General features: G+C 39.7%; 1 long non-coding RNA gene across 4 annotated transcripts in view; it reads right to left on the bottom strand.

Moving 5' to 3' along the window:
• The window catches only part of LOC121503741, a 120,613-nt gene that overhangs the window by 39,571 nt on the left and 58,901 nt on the right, over positions 1-22,141 (bottom strand). For all 4 annotated transcript variants that reach the window (XR_005991383.1, XR_005991384.1, XR_005991385.1 and 1 more), the window contains exon 4: positions 10,487-10,605. This is a non-coding gene — a long non-coding RNA (uncharacterized LOC121503741). The remainder of the gene's footprint in view (positions 1-10,486; positions 10,606-22,141) is intronic.

The raw sequence follows: 22,141 nt of genomic DNA, 5'->3' as shown, positions 1-22,141 counted from the left end.
AAAATGCTGAGGCAGCCCACACTAAAAACATGCTGTAACTAGACTCTCCGGCCAACTCATAAGCTCACTTAGCCTTTGGCTACAACACAACAAAACCATTGTCTGTAGGGGAGACTTAACAAGGAGATGGTTTGAATACAAAACAGCTTGCGGCAGAGGATGAGAACTTTCCATCTATCCTCCAAGCTGTCAGACAGGAGTCTGTAGGGGGGCAGATGTTTTCACTGGCAAAAGGAGGAGGAGGAGGTGGGAGGTGGGGGGTGTCAGGAGACAAGTTACAACCCACCCAACAGCCTCAGAGGAGAGAACCAGCACATTAAGAGAGGGAGAGAAATGATGCGGCCAAGCTGAGAGTAGGGCTGCTGGGTCTTCACTGCTGCCTGAATCCATCTCCATTAGCAAGCTCCGACCATCAGAGGATCCAGACGCAGATGCGCACTCTCCGGTGGGGGGAGAAGTGGAGAAGAGGGGGCTCATGGGCTGACTGATGCAGATGTGCTCTTTCATCAGATAACACTGAAGCTTTCCACTCAAATTGGCCATAGTGAAGCAGCTTTCAAATCTCAGACTGTGTTCATACTTCATTCTTCAAGTACAGCAGGGGAACTTAAATTCTCAGCATGCGCACGACTCTCAACACATCAGAAATCAAAATGTATACTTCAGTGACAGAGATGTGCTTGTGGGGGAGTTTGCCTCAACCAAAGCTCAAAAATCAACATTTAAACTGATGGTTAGGTCAGCACTTTGAATATAGATAGTCCCTTTGATATGGAAGCCCTGAATAGAAATGTATTCCTACATTTTATTTACTTAAGTTTACTGTGAATATCTGATTGTTTCCAGGAGAATGCAACTCCTTATCTTACTATCTCAAGTTGTTATGGATTTATTTATTGCTGTTTCTCAAGTTAACAATGGTGGTTGTCCCCAAAATACAAATGTGTTTCAGGATTTTTCATTGGTTAATGCCTCATCTACCTCATTTTCTGAAGATGATTTGCTGGTTTTCCCATTAGAACGGTTTAACTGACCTCACCTCAAGATACCAAGGCAAGTTTTCACATTACACTGACTTAATTTATCTTATAAACATCTAATCTATCTCAAAAAAAGTAATCTGGTTTGAGTTATCACATTGTCTTGACTCTACTGGTTGTCCTATTATACAGAATTTATTGCAGTTTTTTTCTGTGGCAGATAAATTTTTTATGTCTGTCTTCAGATAATTATGCTTGTGTTCATGCTAAAAAGGATTAATTGATCTCTTTTTCTTGAGATATTAACAATAGTTTACCAATTTAAAATGACTCATTTATATCAATATCCAAAGACATAAAGGGTTGTTTCTCATTTAAAAGGATTTGTTTATCTTGGAATTATTTCTGTTTTTTCTTAGGATTTCAACATATTGATCACACAATCTTGAGACAACAATGCTTGTTTTCCACATTTAAAAGTTTTTGTTGGTGTTATCTTGTGTTTTTGGCATTGAATTCCCTAGAAAATTAAAGCTTGCTGCTTAGTTAACCAAGGGAGCATCTTCTGAGCAGAAAGTTCAACACCAAGCTAAACTAGTTTCAACAAATGGTTAGGCCTAAAACAAAAGTATTTTCTAACTGCAATGATGGAGAAAAGCTGTTGAAAGTGCCTTGTCTGCTAGCTACTCACAAAGCATTATAGCATCACTTATAGCGAGGCCACCTTTTTTTTCTCCCACATTAAAAGAAATCTATCTATGACGTGTTAGGATTTGTAATGCTAGAATTTGGTTATTGTTAAAATATTAATGATTAATATGATTATTAATATAAATAAATACAACTCTTAATCAGGATTAATGAATAACAGGGCACCACTGCAAAAAAGGTAGCAACCAAAAAAAGAGCCAAAAATTGAAAGTGTGACAGGCTGACTTCCATTCTTCAGAAGTTACATTAGTGTTAGTTGAATGCGATGTACTGGATACAAATGGATACAGCAACACATAAGCAGAGACAAAAGGACAACAAAGACAATGAATCAAGCTGTTGAAAAATGTTTGTCATGGTTTTCCTATGAGAAAGGATTAATTGACCTCATCTGAAGATACCAATGCTGGTTTTCCCGTTACAATGAATGTATTTATCTTTTACACATCTAATCTATCTCAAGTTTACTTTATCTTGTGATAAAAATGCTAGGTTTCCAAAAGGGGTGCAAAAGTTCAGAGGCCACAGTTCAGTTTGCACCTCTGTACCTAGGTCACGGTTGGGTATGGATCTGCTTTAACAGGAAAAGACAACAAGAAGTCTCCATCATGAATGTGACAGAGAACGTTCCTCCAATCACCTTCCGAAATTGAAAAATCCTGCCCTTTTTAAATGTTTTTTATGGGAGCTTTCCCAGATGAATGTTTTGTACGGTTTATGCACATATAGCATTTAAAATGTATTAGTATTGGTAATGTCCTTAACCCTCTTTGCTTTCACATGCAGAGGCTTTTTATAAACAGTGCAGAGAAGTTTAAGAAGGGTACAAGAAGCCTGAGAGTCTAGTAGGTCATGTCTTCTTGCAAGTTGCTCGTACATCCAACGTTTCTTCATATTTTGTTATATTTGTTGTTATTGCATTGCTTTCCTATTTCTGCTTATTAGCATGGCAAACTGTTAGAAGCATTACCACCACCTGGATCAGGGTGTAGATAGCGTGTGGAGGCTGTGTGCCTTTTTTCTCCATTAGACGTATTCGTTATGTGACTGCTTGAACAGATCCGAGATGTCTAAACATGTAACCCTAGTTTCCAATTATAAATAATAATATCTCATTACCTCAAGAAAGCAAGGCTGGTTTCCCATTATAAGGGATCTATTCATGTCATATAACATTGTTTACCCAATGGTCCCTGGATGATTTTCCTTTGGTAACTGGTTCAGTCCCAGTTGCATTTACCAGTTGCTTGTTACTTCAGGTTATAATGCAGAAATTCACGGAGACCTAAATTATTCGTCATATTTTGTCAGGATACCATTGATGTCACCCTATGTTGATGCTTTTGCAACTCTGGGAATATGATATAAAAAAGTGAAACCTCAGAAACATAACCAGAAACTAATTATCTTGGGAAAACCCCTCTAACAAAATGCAGGAATTCATTACGAGGATCTCTGTGCTTTGTTCTTTTATCTAAATTTTCATGTTTAAAGGGCTTTAAATGCAATTTATCAGAAGTCCTCCAGTGACAAAGTGTAAAAGCAGGCTGTACAGTGCCCAACCCAACCGTCCACAGCAACCCAGCTTTCTTAATTAAGCCCCTTTGTTTTTATTTGGCCCTCTTTCCTCCAGGCCTGGATTAAATTGGATTCTAAATGATCCAGAACCGATAGAGCAATCTTTACTGCCATATTCTTAGACCGAGTGTTCACTAAACTGTCGCAAATATGCTGGCAGTTGGGTAATTTTCTCCTGTGACAGGGCGAGCGAAGTGGAGGGCCCAGGTCTCCCCAGGGGGATTGTGGGAAGATTGGAGGAGGGCATATGGCAAGAATGGGATGGGGCGTGCACCATAGAGCACGCCGTTTATAGCCGAAAGCCCCCGGAGACACAAAAAAGAGAGGAGGAGAGGAAAATGAGATCGTCTTCACTTCGCTTGGTATTCCCCACATTCAGGCTTTTCTAGGGTCATTTAAGGGAGTGATGCACACGAAATGGCCAAGAAGGGAAGTCAAACACCACAGAGGAATGTTTATCACTCATACCGCAGGCAAATCGTCTCTGTTATAGCACATAGCCACCAGCATACAGTATTACAGCCAGGAGAGTTAATGCTTTAAGGACAATAACTGCAGTGAGGCTTGGTTTTCTTGAACCTGTCGCTGAGAGTTAAGAGGCGGTTTTCTGGCATTACAGGGGAGAAGTAAAATAAAATAAGGAAAAGACAGTGACACTGAATGTGAAAAAGAGAAGGGAGAAATTAGGGAGTGAAAGCACACACAGGGGGTGGAGAAGTCAAGTTCACATGGGGAAATGTTTCTCAGCAGGAAAAATGATTTCCCTCTCTACACAACCTGCACCGCAGGGGGTTGTACACAGTTTCACTGCATACGCCTCCGATTTTTACACACTTCCGCTACTCCCTATCTCCTCCTCCCTCCTCCTGTGCTTCCTGTACGGTGTGCTGCAGGGGATCGGGGATGGAGAGAGGGAGGCAGCCAGAAAGCCTGATAACCAGGAAGCGGTCACATCTGGCCCGCACTAATTCAATTCCACACAAGTTTGCTTTTTCCTCCCCATAACATAACCTAATTAAAAATTGCAGGAATTGGAGGCAGCATTCATTTCCAATTCATCAACAGGGAAGGGAGGCGGACGAAGACTTCTAAAAAGGTTGGGTCTTTTTTAATTAAAATCAAAATTGCCCCACGCTACTTTGAATTATATATTTACTGGAAATGAATCCAAGCAGCAGTGATTACACAGGCCCATATGGCTATCAATACCTCACATTATTAGACACACTCACAGTATTAGACACACTCCCATGCTCCTACATTTATAAGTTTCTCAGCCCCAAAGACACAGGTGTGACAGGAGTTTTTCATTTCAAACTTTAAGATATCCTGCTGCTGAACAAACACTTCTACAAAGGTTATAAAGGTCTGAATGGTTTTTCACTCAAGGCCATTTTTTATCCAGTGGTGTGTTAGGAATATTTTAAAAGTAAGACGAGATACAAACAAACAGAGGAAATGAACATTTGTTTTTCAGAGCATAGGTCAGCTGTTTCAGTTAGTTTAGACTCTTCTTTGGCATAGTGGACAGAAAACTTGGTGTGCACTTCAGTTTTTAAGAGGCTGACGAAGAGCGATTAAAGTGGTGGATAGTTTTAGCTCTCTGTTAAAAAACTGGAAAGATAGGAAAACAAATAAGCATACTGGTCAGACAGATGATGCTGTGAGGAAATGAGGTTTTTAACCATTTCAACCAAGCTTATCCATGAGTAAGCATTAATATATTTTACTCTTATTCTGTAAAGAATACACTGAGAACCATTTATTTCACCCACAACCTTTCAGCTGTACAGAAGTCACGGTTCTTGGATTTCATGTATCATATTTTTCCTATAAGAAACATTTTCTGCAAAAGCAATCTGCTTAAAAAAATTTAAGTTCAAACCATTTTAGATATTATGGAGTCTTTATTTCTATTTTCATGCATTAAACATTATCTATTTTTTCTTGATGGGCAGCTCAGAAAGCATTTCTCCTGATACACTAAGCACATCTAAGTAGCTCATGACGGCTGCCTCGCCAAACTGCTGCAGCTCACTCACGCTGTCGCGCTGTCCACACAGGCAGCTTCAGCTAGGGCTCCACTGCTGAGCTGCTGCTGCCAGCTCTGTCTGTTTACTTTTAGTTTGCCTTTGAAAACAGACATCAGTCTTTAGAACTTTGGTCTCATTTCAGTATACATTTCTTCTCTATTTAATTTGTAGCCAGTGTATCAGTTTATAATGAAAAAGCCTGCTCAGTTGATTTTCTTTGTAGACACCCTGAAGCCAATCAGAATCAAGTACATGTTGAGACCATGTTATACTTCAATGTATCCTTTTAAAGCTCCTGTCAGGATGTTGAACTTGTTCTGAAACTAATTGAAATAAAATGATATGCAAGCCTATTTAGGACCTATAGAATTAGTCAGACAATGCTTGACAAGGTTGATCATTTCTTGTAGTTTTTAAAGGTACAGTACGTAGAACTTCATACTTGAATGTGGTCAGTGGTCTCTGTATGTGATACGTAGGGGGTAAAAGCTTGGACAAACGAAATGCTGTTGAGCTTGAGCCTGGCTGCTGAGGGACTCACGTGTGTTGACATGTGTTGAGCATGACTCCGCCCCCTCTTCCAGGCCCCAGTTGGGGCACATCAGGCCCATGATGTATCCTTAAGCCCTACATGCCTAAAACTTGTGCACATGACTGTATGCCCAGGGAAACTAAATTTATCAAAGAGGAATCACGATTAGCCTAAAGTTCCTCCAAAAGCCTTGTTTTCTATGGCAGGAATCAAAACTTTACTCTGTTTGTTTACAACATACTTCAAGTATAAGCTTTATTCAGTTTTGAATACATCTTCTTAAATGTAAATGGTTGTTTGAGATGTATAAGTTGAAACACACTGAATAAAGGATTCTAAGAACTTTATAAATAACAAATAGAGCAGCATAAACACATACAGTTTATCAATAAGTCAATGTCAAGCACGCACGGGAAAATAGGAAGCTCCTCTGCATTCTAACAGTGCATGTATCAATGTGCTATCTTAGCCAAGACTTTAACAAAACATCAATTATCTGACAAACATCTACTTCTGACGGATGCAGTTTTCTTGCTAACCTCCCTGAACTTCAAATGAAAGGAGATAATCCTACAGCTGCTGTAGACCCAGTGCTCAGAATGCCAAAATACATCCAATTTCTTTCCAAACAGAAATACATCAGGCGCATGAAGGATATAATTTACCCGAGGGGTTTTTCAAAAGATTTGCTGTGTTCAGTACATCAATGCTATGGCTGAGTCATAGTCTTTTTATGTTTACAGAAAGCAATTTCACAGGCGAATCAGAGCTTTACACAAGTACATTTGTAACATATGGGCTTTTGTTACACAGGCTGGTAAACTATTTTACATCAGGAGCAGAAAACACATTAGGATTGGCAAATGACATATTACTTAAAGCTATATGTGAGAGCTACACTTTATAGCATACAGTAACAAATCCTGTGCATGAGCTTTAAAGATGTAATATTGCCACAATAAATCAATATCTATACATTTATATTGTGAAGTGTATTCCTCCATTAACATGTCAGAGGTTTTTTGCCCTCACAATTACTGCTACTGTCAATTTCATTGCAGTTTTTCCCTTGTATGTAGAAAACCTACCGCACATCCTTGACAGATTCTTATTAATTTATCTCTATAATCTGAATTTCAATGTTGCATTTTAAACAATCTAGTTGCAGTGCTGGTGCTCGATGGTGTAGGTCTGACCTGCAGTTCACTTTGGATCTTATTTCTCGAACAAGCATCTCATTTGGGAAACAGGCAATAATGCTCCTGACAGTACGTCTGAACCAGAGAGCTTTACACGAACAGTCAGAGTTGTTCATCCAGATAAGATGAAAGGCTCACAGAAAGCCTTTTATAGGCACTTAAAGGAGAAAGTGGACTGTTAGGATAATGTCCAAAAACAACACAGCAAGCCCAAATACACTGAAATTGGGCCATTTGCTTGTAAATCAAGCAGCAAACTTTTGACTGGTCGGTATGTTTTCTTATTTTATCCAGGGATCATTCTTTGTTCCCAGGAGCCTCTTGAAATATTAATCACTATGTATTTATGTGATTTAATTTGTTGTCATGATCTTAAAGTATCTTCAATCCAGCTGGCATCACCTCAGTTTGAGGGGTTCAAGGTCAGGTTCAGATTACTTTAGTTAGCTAACCTGAAGGGGAGTGGGGTTAGTGAAGGTGGTCCTGAAGTTCTCTGCCCTATGCACATAGTTCAGCTCCCTCAGGTGGATCCTGAGGCTTTCCAAGAGCGGTGGGGGATGATAGCCCCCCCGGCATGTTTCCTCGGGGTCCAACAGAGTTCACCAACTCTTTCCAGGGCAAATCCCCGCTGACACAAAGTCACAACACTTCAGCTTGATCTGCTTACAGCTTTCCTTTGTTTTTAATAAGGAACACTTTACTATAATAGTTAACTAACTGCTTCAGTTTTTACATGTTTATCTATTCTGCAGTGACCCTGGTTTATCTGTACCTCTAGGCTGACTGTTACATGAGAAGGTAAAGATGCAATGATATTTAATTATTAAAACCAGAAAAAACAAAGTGTTAAACAAGCAAAAATCTCAAACACAGTCATAGTAGAGAATAAGGGAGAGAGCAGATAGCAGACCAAACCATCAAACCCTGTCACCTTCTCTAATAAGCACTGGAATTTATAGTCAGTTAAACAATAAATTATATATTTGTTTATCTAATAACTGCTGGCCCAAAATGCCTGTGAATAACTGTTTCAAAGCTATCAGCCTGTAAGTAGGTAGGGCTATAGCTTTGGTTAATGGGAATTGCTCCTTTTGCTTTACGTAGGAACAATGCATCTGCGTAGTATTATGAGCCTGAAAATTGAGGTAAAGACGTTAATTTGCTGTGTCTGGTTAAATTGGCTTACAACCGCTCACCTAAGGATGTGATTAACTAGATGGCTAAACTGTTAACATGAGCAGACACTGGAACTGTAACTATTTCATGGCAGTCTGGCTGCAGACCGTAGATCTAAGATGCCCCCTCCTGCAGACTGTTGCTGTGAGACTCTGTCTCTGTTAGAACACAACTGCAATAATTTACCAGTAAAAACTGATTGCAGTTTTCGATTGTTTTTGTGGGATATTTTTATAAACAAAGGCTGCTGGATACAGTCATGAAATCACCACATTGCAAACTAGCAGACTAAGCAACATTTCATATATAAAACAGAAAAAAGGGTCATAGGTCTAACTTGAGGCTAAATTACACATAAACCCAATTTAGAAGTACATACACGAACAATGGCTCACTTAAGGTTTGTTAGGTTTAGCAGTTAACATTACTACGTAAGCCAGTGTAGCTATGTTAGCTTTAGCGATTTTCAGCAAATGTAGCTAAAAGTAACATAGTTAAGTAAGTTACATAGATAGTGTAGCTATGTAGCTTATGTAGCTAATCTTAGCTTTGTGAGTGTATCGGTTATCTCTCTAAAATTTAGCTCAGCTAGCTACTTAATCGAAAGTAGCTAATTGAGCTACAAAAGCTACATTAGAATGTCTTCATGGAGGATGAGCTTTTTTCCATAGGCAGACGGTTTTACTCAGCTTTATGTTTTGTATTTTGGTTTTGCAGGTCAGGCTTTTAACTTTTAACTTTTGGTATCCTAATGTGGTGATTTGCAGTTTTTGATTTTATTGTGACAATTTCCTGCGTGACCACTTGGAAGTTCTTCTGTTCACTTTACAGAGATTGGGCGTCTCCACTGGCACTGGCTCTCTCGGCTATGGCACACCTGCAGCTCATCATCCTAATCACCACGCTGCACTTAAGCTCTGCTCTGCATCTACACCGGTGCCAGATGATTCCCACTCTCACAGTGGTATCGGCCGACTCTCTGTGCCTTGGTATTTTCTAGTGATTATTCTTCGTGTACCTACCTTTGACTAACGCTGCCTTCTCCTCCATTCCTTCCAGTGCCTCCACAAGCCACCAGCACAGCCCAATCTCTGCCATGCTGCCGCACTCTCTATTCTGGAGCCCTCTCACAGTCACTCACAGCCTCTCAAGCCTTCACCTCCCATCTGGAGCCCTCTCTCAGTCACTCACAGCCTACCTCGCCGTCACCTCCCGTCTGGAGCCCTCTCACTGGTGGATATCCCCCTCCCTACTCCCCACTGCCTGTTATCCCTCCAACTGCTTAACTGCTTCATTGTTGTCCGGTCTGCATTCTGGGTCCAACATAAAAACCACGATCATCAGATCCTCACACCCAACCCTTACCTTAACCCTTACCCTGACCTAACCAAAGTTTAATCTGATTTCATTTTAATAGTTTTAATCTTAGTTTGTTTTTTATGTTCTTACAAATGCAGTGTCTCACTGTAACGGTCTAAGAGAGGTGGTATCTGAGGTCTACAGTCTACAGCCAGACTAAGCTTTTTGCCTGATGACTCTATGTTTGAAACCAGATTATTATGAAACATACTAACTTATTCTGCTACACGCTTCACTTGGGAGATTTTGCTACAAATGCCTTGATGCCAAAACCTCAAGGAGCTGGATGTCAGTCAGCCTGCGCTGGCAGAAGCTTGTGCCACTTGTGCAGCAGAAAGGCAGCATAAAAACACAGCAAGGGCAGTTCAGATGCAAGGTTTTGTTCATGATGACATAACCTTAACACTTGTGTTTTCCTGGTAAAGTGTGACTATGACTGGTGAGAAATGTGGGTTTCGGTAGGCAGCTGCTCTTCCCTCTTTCCAGTGCTTAATACTCCAGTACTTAGTGGTATGCAGTAAAGTGCCATACTTTCACTCCTGATTGGCACCAGAATTACCAGTAAGTTAAAATAATGATTGACATTTTATCAATTCAGGCCAAATGCTCTGGCTAAACCGGAATACTTCTACCTGCCACTGGTAGCCAGTATTGTTCTGGTTAATAGCTACTGGCATACTGCCATAATAACTCTGCTACCGAGATGTAAACAAGCACAGTGATTGATAAAGCAATGTGTAGAAAGAGCGCAGTTTGAACATTTTTGTTGATGTACTATGGAAGAAGGCAACTTTGCATCCATGGAAAATGTTAATTCCATAAACATGAGAGAGTCATTGGAGGAAATATGCTCCTCTTCAGGAGCAACAGTGTTAAAGTTTTAATAACTAACAGCTATCACGTCAAGCATTTACTGACCTTGAGTTTGTCGTCATCTCGTCAGGAGAACACGAAGCTTTTGATGACCTCTCCATTCTCCTCCGACAGAAGCTGAAGCTGTTGATGATCCACATGCAGGAGAACTTCACCACTTTGATCTACACAGAAAAGACAAAGCCAGGCCTGAAACCAGATCCCTTTATTTATATATTTATCTATTCTATATAGGTAAGTGATGTTTGGTCAGCCTGGACTTCAAAACCACACATCAAAACTGCCTTTCATCTTAATAAACACTGACAACAAAAGCAGGAAAAGAAGAAAGGATATTGTAAAAGTGGCAGCAGAAAAAAACAGCACAATTTTCCAAAGACACAGAGGAGACAGAAAAAAAGGGAAATCATCAAATGACATACTTTATCTAGCTCAGCTCTTAAGGAAAGTGATGTCTGAAGTAGAAAAAGCCTCTTCTGCAATGAGTGAAACAAACACAATTTCACCTTTAAAGAACACACTTAAAATGACACCAATTTCTGTGGGAAACAGGAAAACTAGATTTACTGAAAAAATGTGTAAATGATTTGTTCCATTCACTGTGTACTGACAGTCACAAAAATATGAAGATTAACTTTCACTGGTGTGTATTTAAAGTAATGAAGCAGCAAAGCAGAAGTTGGCAAGAAGCTTAAAAGTTTACAAAACATGTTATTTGACAGCTGTCTTGGTGTTTGCTTCATCTCAAATTATGCAAAAATTCTGAAAGAACACATAGAAGTACTATCCTCCTATCTAATGCTGAGCAAAACAAACAAACAAAAAAAAAAAAAAAACATTTTTTGCTTCAAGTAGCTTCAAAGACAGTCCAAGGCAGACAGCACATCATTCAGTCGGACAGCCACTTACCCAAATGTTGAAAAATCTCCTTTTTTTATCAACTCAATTAAAAATAACTTTAAAAAATTAAAATAAAGCAGAATATTCAGAGAAATTGGTTGCGTTTGAAACTGAACACAGCCAGGTAACTAAATAAGAAAATATGTAGAGTATGTAGTGTGATCCAAAGACATAGTATGCAATTTTGTGTACATGAGTTATCAGCAGATGTATATTGATTGGTCAAGATTTTTAAGTATCAAACAGAGTACACTGGGGCTATACTGCCCCACAATGCATTGAGGTATGCCAGCAGAGGTTACTAGCCAGCCAACCAGTGACAATGAAGAAAAGAATACATGTAACTGCAAGGCCGCCCATGAGGGGGGTGGCCAGATGGGGGGCCCATTGAGGTCAGTCAAATCATGGTCCATTTTGATGTTAAGCTGTGATAACCATATCTGTTTTTTTACCTGAAAAACAACCACTTCTATCAAGGAAACAAATATTTCTGTATTAGTATATGCTGTAGTTTATGGCCTTCTTTAAAATACTGTATAACCCTCTGTTCTTCAAACAATAAACATAGGTTGAATGTGTCAAAAATTAGATAACAGGAGAAAAAATAAGCAGAAATTTGCATACAAGGGTTTAAAGTGGCAAAAACGGACAAAAACTTGGTGAAATGTACTTAAAATTGTAGAAAATTGGCATAAAAAGTGGTGAAAAAGGGATGGTAGGGGCAAAAAATTGGTTAACAGCGACAATTATGGGTGGAAAGTAGCAAACTGGTGGAATGTGGCGTAAGGGAACAGTGAACGTAGCGAAGTACGATAAAATAAGTGGCAATAATTTGTTTAAAGTGACAAAAATGTGTTATCAGGGGTAAAAAAAGTAGCAGAAAGTAGCACAAAGTGGGTAATAAAATTCAAACACTGGCAGAAGTGGTGAAAAATGACAAAGACAGGTTGAAATTGATTAAAATTGGTGGTAAGGCAGTAAATGGGATTTTAAAATGGCAAAAAAAATGGACTGAAAGTGTGAAAATGGGAGGAAAATAGTGATTTAAAAAAAGGGTTTAAATAAGGTAGATGGGTAAGAGGCAAAAAAAGGCTAAAGGCTATGTGTGGCACAAATAAATTATTTCAACATCAGTAACCAGTAACAGCTTAGCTTGTTAAAGCAGTGCCACAGGCTGACTGGCTCCACGCCACATTGCATTAATGCAGTAATTTGGACAATTTGAGCTGCAACCAATTACTGAGTCTATAAATGAGAATAATTTTCCAGACGGTCAACATTTCTGTACTTGAAAGCCTTTTTTGGACTGAAGTTTTGTGATATTTCCAATACTTTGAGAGAGTGGATTTTTGGGAGCTGTTAGCCGTGATCATCAAGACAAAAACAAAAAAGTCTTGAATATTTAACTTTGATCTTTTCATGATATTCTAATTTTTTTAGATGCACCTGTACGTCTGGGTATGTAGTGGGGCTTGCATGTAGCATGTGGTGTTGGACATAGCCATTGCCTTCCTTTCACCACTTTCTCCTTCACTGTCAAAACTTGGTGCCTGCCTATATTACCCAATATGCAAGTCACCCAACTCAGGTAGCCTACAACAACTTTCAGGTGGCCTGCAGGCCCAAAAAGATCTCTAATTTGTTGCTACACATCTCCATTTTTTTCAAAATCTGTGACCTTGTGTACGTACTGGCATGTTACAGGAATTCCTCATTGAAAACCGCGTCTTATGGAGCGATATTTGCTAATAAGTAGGACGTATCTGGATTCATTTGTTAAAGGAGGCTTAAGCATTCAAATCACAGCAGCGATGTGAGCTCTGGCTCACCGGGAGTGGGGGGGCTTCCTTTGACTGTGCGTGGTTTCCTCTTTGTTTTGCTCTGAGAGGAGCAGAGCACCGCACCAGCCATCTGATTCTAGCCGGGCTGCACCAGTCTACCAGTGCTCTAAGTGAAGTGAAAGACTTAAGACTTTCATCTCGAGCTGCCAGTCTGCACTAACACACAACACAAGGTCACACAGTGCTTTCAAAAGCCAGCGCTGGCTCAGAAAGGTCAAACATGTTTTTATGAGGACGTGCATCTGAGGTTGATTTTATTTTGAAATGCTGGCCACATCACCTTTCAATTTCTGTTTTGGGTAAAGGTAAAGTGCTCTATTTTTTGTCTAATTTTCCACCTTTACTTTAAAGTAAGTAGGACAATTTAGTTACATATCTTTATTTCTCTGCTAACAATTTCTGCACCACTAATTCATACCTTTGTCCTGATAAGGTCTCACGATATTGCTTTTCTCACTGATCCTTAATGTCCCCCAAACCTCCTGCCAAAGAAACCCGTCCAATATGCTGCTTAATTAGTGGCTGATTGAAAGAGAAGTTCAGGACCCGAGGAAAACTTGGCAGAAATAAAAGCCAGGAGAGACAGAGCAAGAAATGAGCGAATGGGAGAGAAAGTAAAGAGGGAGACCTCTGGATCTCAGACAGGAGAGGGGACCTCAACGACAGAAGACCCAAACATGACTTAATTAGTCCTGAAAGGGATACTCAGTCCTCTATACAGGGGCGTCTTTTGTGTTATTTGTATCCGATGAAAAACACTGGTAGCATTTTCGCTCACTAAGACAATAAAATATTAATCCCAAAAGTTGGGAGAAGAGGGCTGCGCTGATTTGCAATTTAAATTACCTGAGACTTCCTGGCAATTAATTATAGTCTATATGAGTGAGCAGGGTCGTATACTTAAGTTTCGCACTTATGGATGTGTTTTTTTCTTGTGCGCGTCTCATCACAGAAGCTTTTTTTCCACAGCTTATTTAAAGCACAATTTCCCAGGTGCTTCTTTATATCCTGTCCCTTAAAGAGCACCAGAAATGCCAAGTAATCACAGGGTTTCACTTTAAGAAAACATGACAACGCTGGCAGCGCTGCTAACAGCCTCACAGCTTTCTAAATAGACCCAGATGACACTTAACCAGAATAAAGCTAAGGATGCCTTTTTTTTCCTCAATCCTTTTCATGACAAACATCAAGTGCAAAGCAGCGATCCCAGCTCGCAGAGATGGAGGAGATGTGTGCTAATCATAGGACTCCCTCAGAAGAAACATCTTCAGACAGTTCATTTGTCATGGGAATCACACGATGACAGCATGAACGGTGAGGGTGGCTAATAGGTGATAATGCACATGGCATAGAGAAAATAAATATTGTCACCTTCCACGGTATGCTGGGAAGGGATTCACAAAGACTGTCTACCCTGAGGCCAATTAAAAGACAAAGTCAGGAGGAAGAGGAGGTCCTGTGAGTTAGATAAGCACCATCAGCACCACGCAGGTCGGATGAAAAGCAGAGGAAACGAGGATGAAAGATAAGGAAAAGAGCAAATTACTACTCATACTGAACAGTCTAAACTTCTAATACAGTAGACAAGAGCTTATCACAGTGCATTCATGTTTACAAAGGCCCTGAAGTCAATGTGACATTGGAAAACGCACAGTTTCTGAAGGATGTTGTGTTACTGAATTGCATGCTATGAAGAGTGTTTGTTCTCATGTCTAAATACTGAACGTCATGAGCTTGACAAAGACAATTTTCTCTGCAAGGCCATTTCTTCCAGTTGCATCAAGATAAAAGTGATGTGATCACATTTACCTCGTCTGTACCAACAGGAACAAGGTTTCCATTTAGTAATGTTTATTCCTCAAAAATTATTGAACTGTGAGAGGAGTACTGAATTAAGTAAAGAGGTATGGCCATTGATAAAATAAAGAGAGAGGATGAGGACAGAAAGACAAAGACATGGGTCGTCTTCACACCTTAATGTCGGGTATTTTTCTGTTTGTGCATCTGCGCAGGTGTGAATTTGATTAAACCATACATTTAACTTGAGATATTTTGTAATACTTTGAATGTGCTGTGGAGCAACAGCTGGTCCACACTGCCCAGAGAGAGTGATGATCAGGCTGCTGTGTCTGCAGTGGATCAGTCTGTGAACTGACAGCAATTCTATGTCAAAATGCACACATATTTTGATTTACATACGCTGAATTGAACAGTTTGATTTTCCAGCCCAAAGATGAAAAGACGGCACTCAGTTCGCATCACTCGTTAACGCATCCCTGACATGAAATTTGACTCCTCCAGTGTTCTTTTCAAAATAAAAGTGTAATCTTTTACAAGGTCCTACTTTTAGCTACTCGCATTTTTAAAATATTTGTTTTGAAGTTGAAGTTGTCAATTACAGGATTACTTTCAGCTTTTTTTCGGCATCTCTGCCAAACTTTTACAGTGATTAATGGTAATAATCAAAATCACCCCATAGTCATAATAATCTGAAATATAAAGTTGTATAAGGGTATTCATATGAGATATCGCTTTTACTCCTTGCACCCTTGAAGTCTCTTTTCTGCAGATGTTCTATTAGCTATAAGCACACATTCTTAATGTATAAAAGATTGATTTTGTTTTATCCAGTTATTAGAACAAGGTGGATACCAGTTAGCATTAAATAGCGTTATGTTGTGCTCTAATCTGTACATGCAAATAATTCTTTTTAAATCCCCTGAATAACTTGCTTCACTCACACGTCAAATCCTTTGTGTGCAAGTTCCCACCACAGGACACAGGGGAGGCTGTTATCCAGTGAAAAGGAGACACAGCTGGCTATTAGCATCAGGGGTGCTAATAATTTTGACCCTGGTGGATTTTGTTGGGTAAAATAATGTAAAAGTCAAAAATGAACTATTATTGAAAATTCCTTTCTCTGTTAAACAGCACTTAGGAAATACTTAAAAAAAATGGATCTGTTTGCTACTTCCTGTTCTGCCCATGCCACCAATATCAACATCATGAAAACTGATTTGATTTATGTCAATCCTAAAACACACCCCTGTATTAATAAATCGCATAATCAAGAGTTTGTGCCTGGTTTTGTTGGGCCGAGGTTGTGCACCATAGATGGCAAAATGTAAACAGACATGCCCTAAATGACTGTGTGCCACATGCTAACCACTGCATGTTTTACATCATCAAAATAGGGCCCATCCTTATTCACAGTTACCCAAACCACACTATAATGATTTTTTTTTGTGTGTATCATCTCAATAACAGCTCTTTTAGATGAACTGGGACTTTGAGGAGCACGGAGCAGTTGCCACAAAATTAAGAAGGAAACAGATGTTATGATGGTGCATGTTCTGTGTGTACAATGCAGTGAGTGAGCATAGAGGGAAGGAGAGAAAGAAGGAGGGGCTGTCTCCATCCTGCATCCTCGCCGCCTGTTTCCAGAGAGTGAGACCCGGAGCCCATTTATATTCATTACAGAGAGACAGTGTGCTCTCACTCTGCCAGTCCAGCCTCCATCTCTCTCCATCTCTCTGTCACACACCTCAACACACCAGGGAGGAGAGTCTGACAAACCAACAGACAGATAGATTCAACTTCCTCTGTATAAACAAGAGCTAAGCGAGGTGAAGCCGGATCTGCCTCCCTCTGTCAGCCTGAGGGGTGGAGGCCAGCTGTCCAGATCCTGACCGCTCCGTCACATACAGTAACCACATCACAGACTCCGCACATGACACCCGGCACACGGTGTCATAATGCTGCTGCTGGTATTAACTCCATCTGTACCTTCTACGTGGAGAGAGCTTATATTACTCTGCATATGCTTCCTCCATCTGCAAATCTGATAATGTGAACAGCTTACAATGCATATTTACACCCGAGGACACATTTCTGTTCATTTGTTTTTCCATCTGTGCCGCGACCGTCTGAATGGCTGCTGATGCGCATGACATCTGCAAAGAAATCCCAACCTGTAGTCTGTCTACAGAGAAGATGCTAAATTAACTGGTTTACTCACCACATGTTCAGACTTTGATCTATGACTATTTATCTGATATTGACAACAATATGAAATAAATACAACAATCAGCACCCATCTTAATGCTCTTCTTCTAATTGTATCTAAAGTTCTAAAGAAGCTAAACTAAAAAAAAAAAAGGAGTGGTTTGGAGCACCACTGGTTTAGATACTAAACATCATGACACATTTTTGTAACTTTCTTAACTCTAGCAGGCTTAAGATTGCTGCCAGGCTTAAATCATCATTCATTTAAAGTAAGCTGTAGATAACTTACTAAAATGTCATTATTTTAACATGCATGTCAGTTATTGGACAGTAATATCCCCAGGTTAAGGCAGCACATAGTATCTCAACTGTGAATCATTATGAGCAAATACAAACGTTTTTGCTAGCAAATTTTTGAAAATGAAATTCATTTCTTTTACATTTTAGTGCTGAAAGGAAGATTTTATGAGGATAAATTTGTCTAAATTCCAATAATGCCTCTGATGTTGAAATATTTAACAAATGCAGAAGTGCAAAAAAAAAAGCTGCAGTTCCTCAAGTGTCCACTTGATTTGGTTGTTTGTCATAATGTCATAACCATCCAAGATAGACTATTCATGAGCTGCATGAGAGTGAAACAGTATATTCTTCTGTGGAAGACATAAGTCTATAGATTATCTACCTCAGTGGTCCCAACCACTGGGCCTTGGACCAGGACTGGTCCGTTGTGGCCTATTAAAACAGACCAGAGTTTATCATTAATATCATAATAAAGACTACACCCTACCATAATACAGACCAGCATTAATTACCATGAGCAGAGCAGTAGCGGTATTTAGTCCCATTACAGTGGCTACAAATACCCCACACTTTGGGTGAAACTGTTTCCCATTATCCCTAGATGGGACAGTTTCACAGTAGAGAAACATGCTTAGGGCTCTAACTTCTTCAGCATTATAGTGAGTTTTATTTCTTCTACACTTTGTTTTTTTTATTTTGTTTTTCATGGCACAAAAAAGGTTGGGGACCAGTGATGTACCTCGTTTTAAGAAAATCATGGTTTATTTTCATCTTGGGATGAGCACTACATATCTGGGTCTGTTGTCAGTGGCCTTGCTGTTTGGGCTCTGCGGGCCAAGTGGTAAGGTAGGTCAGATAATGATGTCTGTGTTGGCATGGAGCGTGGTGGCTCTGGGATGCTGGAGATCACTGTTCAGCCCTAAACGAAATATTGGCAAAGGAGGGATCTCACTTGACAACAACAGCAAAGTGTTGGCTTTTTGTTACCCATCGGTCTGCACAGTTGAGGCAAACAATAATGGGTTAGAGATTTCTTCACTGAGCACTGAGCCTTTCTGTAGGGCACAAGTATCCACAGTGATGTCCCTGATAGGTGGAGTCCACCTTTAGCTGTAAAACTTCCATGTTCTGCTGCTTCTTGTAAAACTATATGCTGTTTTTTTAACTAAAAATGATTTAGTTGGAGAAATGATTACTGTATATATAGTCCTGTACAGGTCAAAAGCCCATATGCAATCAACCTTGTTTAAAAAGAAAAATGGAATGTCTGTAATCTGGGGTAAAAGCACTACAAAACCCACATTCCTACAGTATCACAATAATGCACGTGTGACCCTCAAATTTCAGTGAAGATGGCGGTTGTGAAAACAGTTGAGCTTTGTGATGACTTGAGTTGCCACCAGATCAGCCAGTAGAAAAAAATTCAGTTGCAACAGTCGGTCTGAACCTGTAGAGATCAGTCACCATGAATTTCTTTAAACATATAATGAAGAAATGTAATATTTTGTGCCCAAATGTAGAGATTTGGATGGTGACTGAGAAACAGTTCTACTATATAATCCATTTGCAAAGGTATTCATCTGAAAAAATGTTGTCCGAGGGTTTAGTTACTCTCAGTGGAAAACTTCTTGTGTCCTGTGTCCATATTTAATAGTCTAATGCAGTGTTTATTTTAACCGAACAAGTGTCAGGACCCATCACAATGCCAACTGGTGACCCAATTTTTTTAAATTTTCAAATACAACCCACTTTCTCAAAGCCCCACATGGCTTTGGGATAAACTTTTGGGTCCTGACCTATCAGTTTAGAGTCAAGGGTCAAGTCTATGACTTAATCCCATTTAGCTTTCATTTTCAGGGTGGTGCATCTAAACTCTAATGTAACTGGAACAGTATGAATGTCATTACTTTGTATAGACATGGAAAAGTCTGCAGCAATGCTACAAGAGGAGAGAGATGCAAAAAGATTGACTTAAGTTAGCCATGACTTTCCCAATATGGGAAGAACAATAAATAGGAAAGATCTTCTTATGGTAAGAATATTCATTAGTAAAATCTGATTCATTCTTTGAATTTTGCACAGATACTTACTTTACTTCACAACCTTTGCGCTCCTCAGCTTTTCAGTCTGATCTCTTCTAAAATCATAACATCATAGAGAACTACAAAAATTAACAAAAAAGCATAAACAGGCACTGCTCTACCCCAAAAAGTTATACATAAATAGATGTAGATTAAGTGTTTTAATGATAACTTATCCTAAAGGCACATAAGGTATCATTACAGTACTTTTTTATTGCAAAGCTGCACACAGAGTTCAATATCTGCTAGTTGTGATGATGATAAGCCCTCTCTATGCAGTCATATCAATGGATTTGTATGAAGTTTATCCCAAAACTGCTTCAGTACGGCCATATGGCAGGGACTTGAGGCGACCAGGCCTGCTGTGAAATAGGAGGTGAAGAGCGACAGAACAGAGAGATGGAAAGCCTTCTGGAATTCATTACAGCCAGAGCTGAGACTCTCAAACAGAGAACATAAATTCATAACAAACTAACACAAAAAAAAACAAAAAACACATTCGACATGCGAGCACACAATCACTTACACACACACACACAATGTGGCTCCATCTAAATTCCCTTTTACTTGCAAATTAAAAGGGAAACATCAAATACACAGAGCCACCCACTAGCCTCTTCCTTTAGGCCGTGCTTCCTGCTGGGAGAGAAAAAATCTGGTAGTAGATGCTGAATTGCCCCCACCAGGTAGTCGGAGGTGGAGCTGTGTGATTTGGCCGCTGCAGAAAAAGAGCTGCGATCCCAGCAGGGCTCCTGGAGTGTTCGAGGGTCACCTTGTGTGACAATAGGCAGCGAGAGAAACAGTGAGGTACAGAGACGGGCTGCAGAGTTTAGAGGAACGCACTACAAAGTGTGAAAACATGCCAAAGAGCTGGGGCTAAATGGCAGAGTGTTGCTTTGAGCGTGTTCATGACGCAAGTCTGAACGTAAATCAAACGCCCACATGCTAGCTTGCTCCTCCACAGCTCAGAGTCAGCCTGTGCTTTTTTTAAATACTCCCACCACACTCCTCGTCCTTCAGATTGTGGTCAGAAATGTGTCAGAGGGTTAACGAAGCTTGCTCATTATCGGGGCAGATTCTATTCAAAGTGGATGAAAGTGTAAAGAAAGCATGTGCAGGATTGATCAGGAGCAGTAGCTGAATCACAGCTTTAAAAACTGTGCACACATAATACACAGGGATCACATACTAACAAAGATGACAGCAAAGCTGATTGTCTTACAGATTATTATTATTGTCGTAGAACTGCTGTATCATGGTGCAGTATTATCGCTATCTTAGGCCACATATAGGGCTATCATCGTTCTGCATTGAATCAAACTGAATGGTATCTTATCACGTCGTCAAAAAGTAACGTAACATAATGTTACGAAACATTTTGTTTTGTTTTGTGTTCTGTTTTTCTTGAAATCAGGATCTCGTTCTTTTGGTCATTATCCAGAGTTCATGAGCATAGGAGAGTGTTGGGACAAAGATCAACTGGTAAATTGAGAGCTCAGCTCCCTCTTCAACATAATAGTTCAGTATAAAATCTGCAATAGCGCTGATGCTAGAGCAATCCACCCGTCATTCTTGTGGTCCACTCTGCCCTCACCTGTGAACAAAACCCTCAAATACTTGAACTACACTTCACCTGAACAGAGCAATCTTTTGCTTTCCGGCAGAGAACAACAGTTCTTAATTTTGGTTTTAATTACTACTCTTTGTTAGTTTAGTTTTTATTTGGTCAAAATTCTTACTTTTAGTTCAGTTTTCATGAACTTTACTGTTCTTTTTTTGAGATATGAAATACTTGTTGGCGGGAAGAGTAAAAATATTACATAAAAAAAAAGCCGTTTGATTTTACTTTTATCTATTCAAATGCGATAGTTAAATAAAGTTCAAGACCTAAAATACCTTTGTGTGAAATGTTGACTTGTCAAAGTGGGGCATTTTACACCCCCCTGGTTTGGGTGGCCTAAGATTGTTTAACCCCCCTTCCCTTTAAAAGGAACCCTGCATGATCAGACAAGTTCATCTTGTTGGATAGATATTTGCATCTCTCAAATGTATACTGAACTAAAAAGCTCACTGAATATCCCAGATATCTGCAGTTTGAGTAAATTTGAGCTCATAAACTCAACAGGAGGCCGCCATGTTTTGGTCCGTGTGATGTCACAGTGCGCAGCGATCTTTGCCGTTGTTATTAACCGTTTTTCAGACTGTTTTTCTGCTTGCGGCTGTTGCTGCCATAACAGCTTTCATACCAGACATGATTTTACTGCGTGTTGGTTTGGTCTCCCTGCTGTCAAAGCTCTGTGACCCTCTTGGTCATTCCTCCTATGTTTTACCTCAACAAATCTCCCTAAAAGTGAGATACACTGTATAGCGGAAGTGTGCCGGGAGCTTTTCAGAATAAAAGCAGTATGTAAATACAAACTGAGTTCTCCAAAGAAATACTAAAGTGGACTTTTACTTTGAAAAGCACAAACCAGAAGTGCTTTGATTCTGTGTTTACCTTTACCTGAACCTTGAGGAAACAGAACACTTCTTAAAGAGTGAAAGTTCGGGGAACAATTTTATTAAACAGACGC

Source organism: Cheilinus undulatus, linkage group 21 (genome assembly GCF_018320785.1).
Source record: "Cheilinus undulatus linkage group 21, ASM1832078v1, whole genome shotgun sequence".
Classification (NCBI taxonomy): Eukaryota; Metazoa; Chordata; class Actinopteri; order Labriformes; family Labridae; genus Cheilinus; species Cheilinus undulatus.
This window is presented reverse-complemented; position numbering and strand designations above follow the sequence as displayed.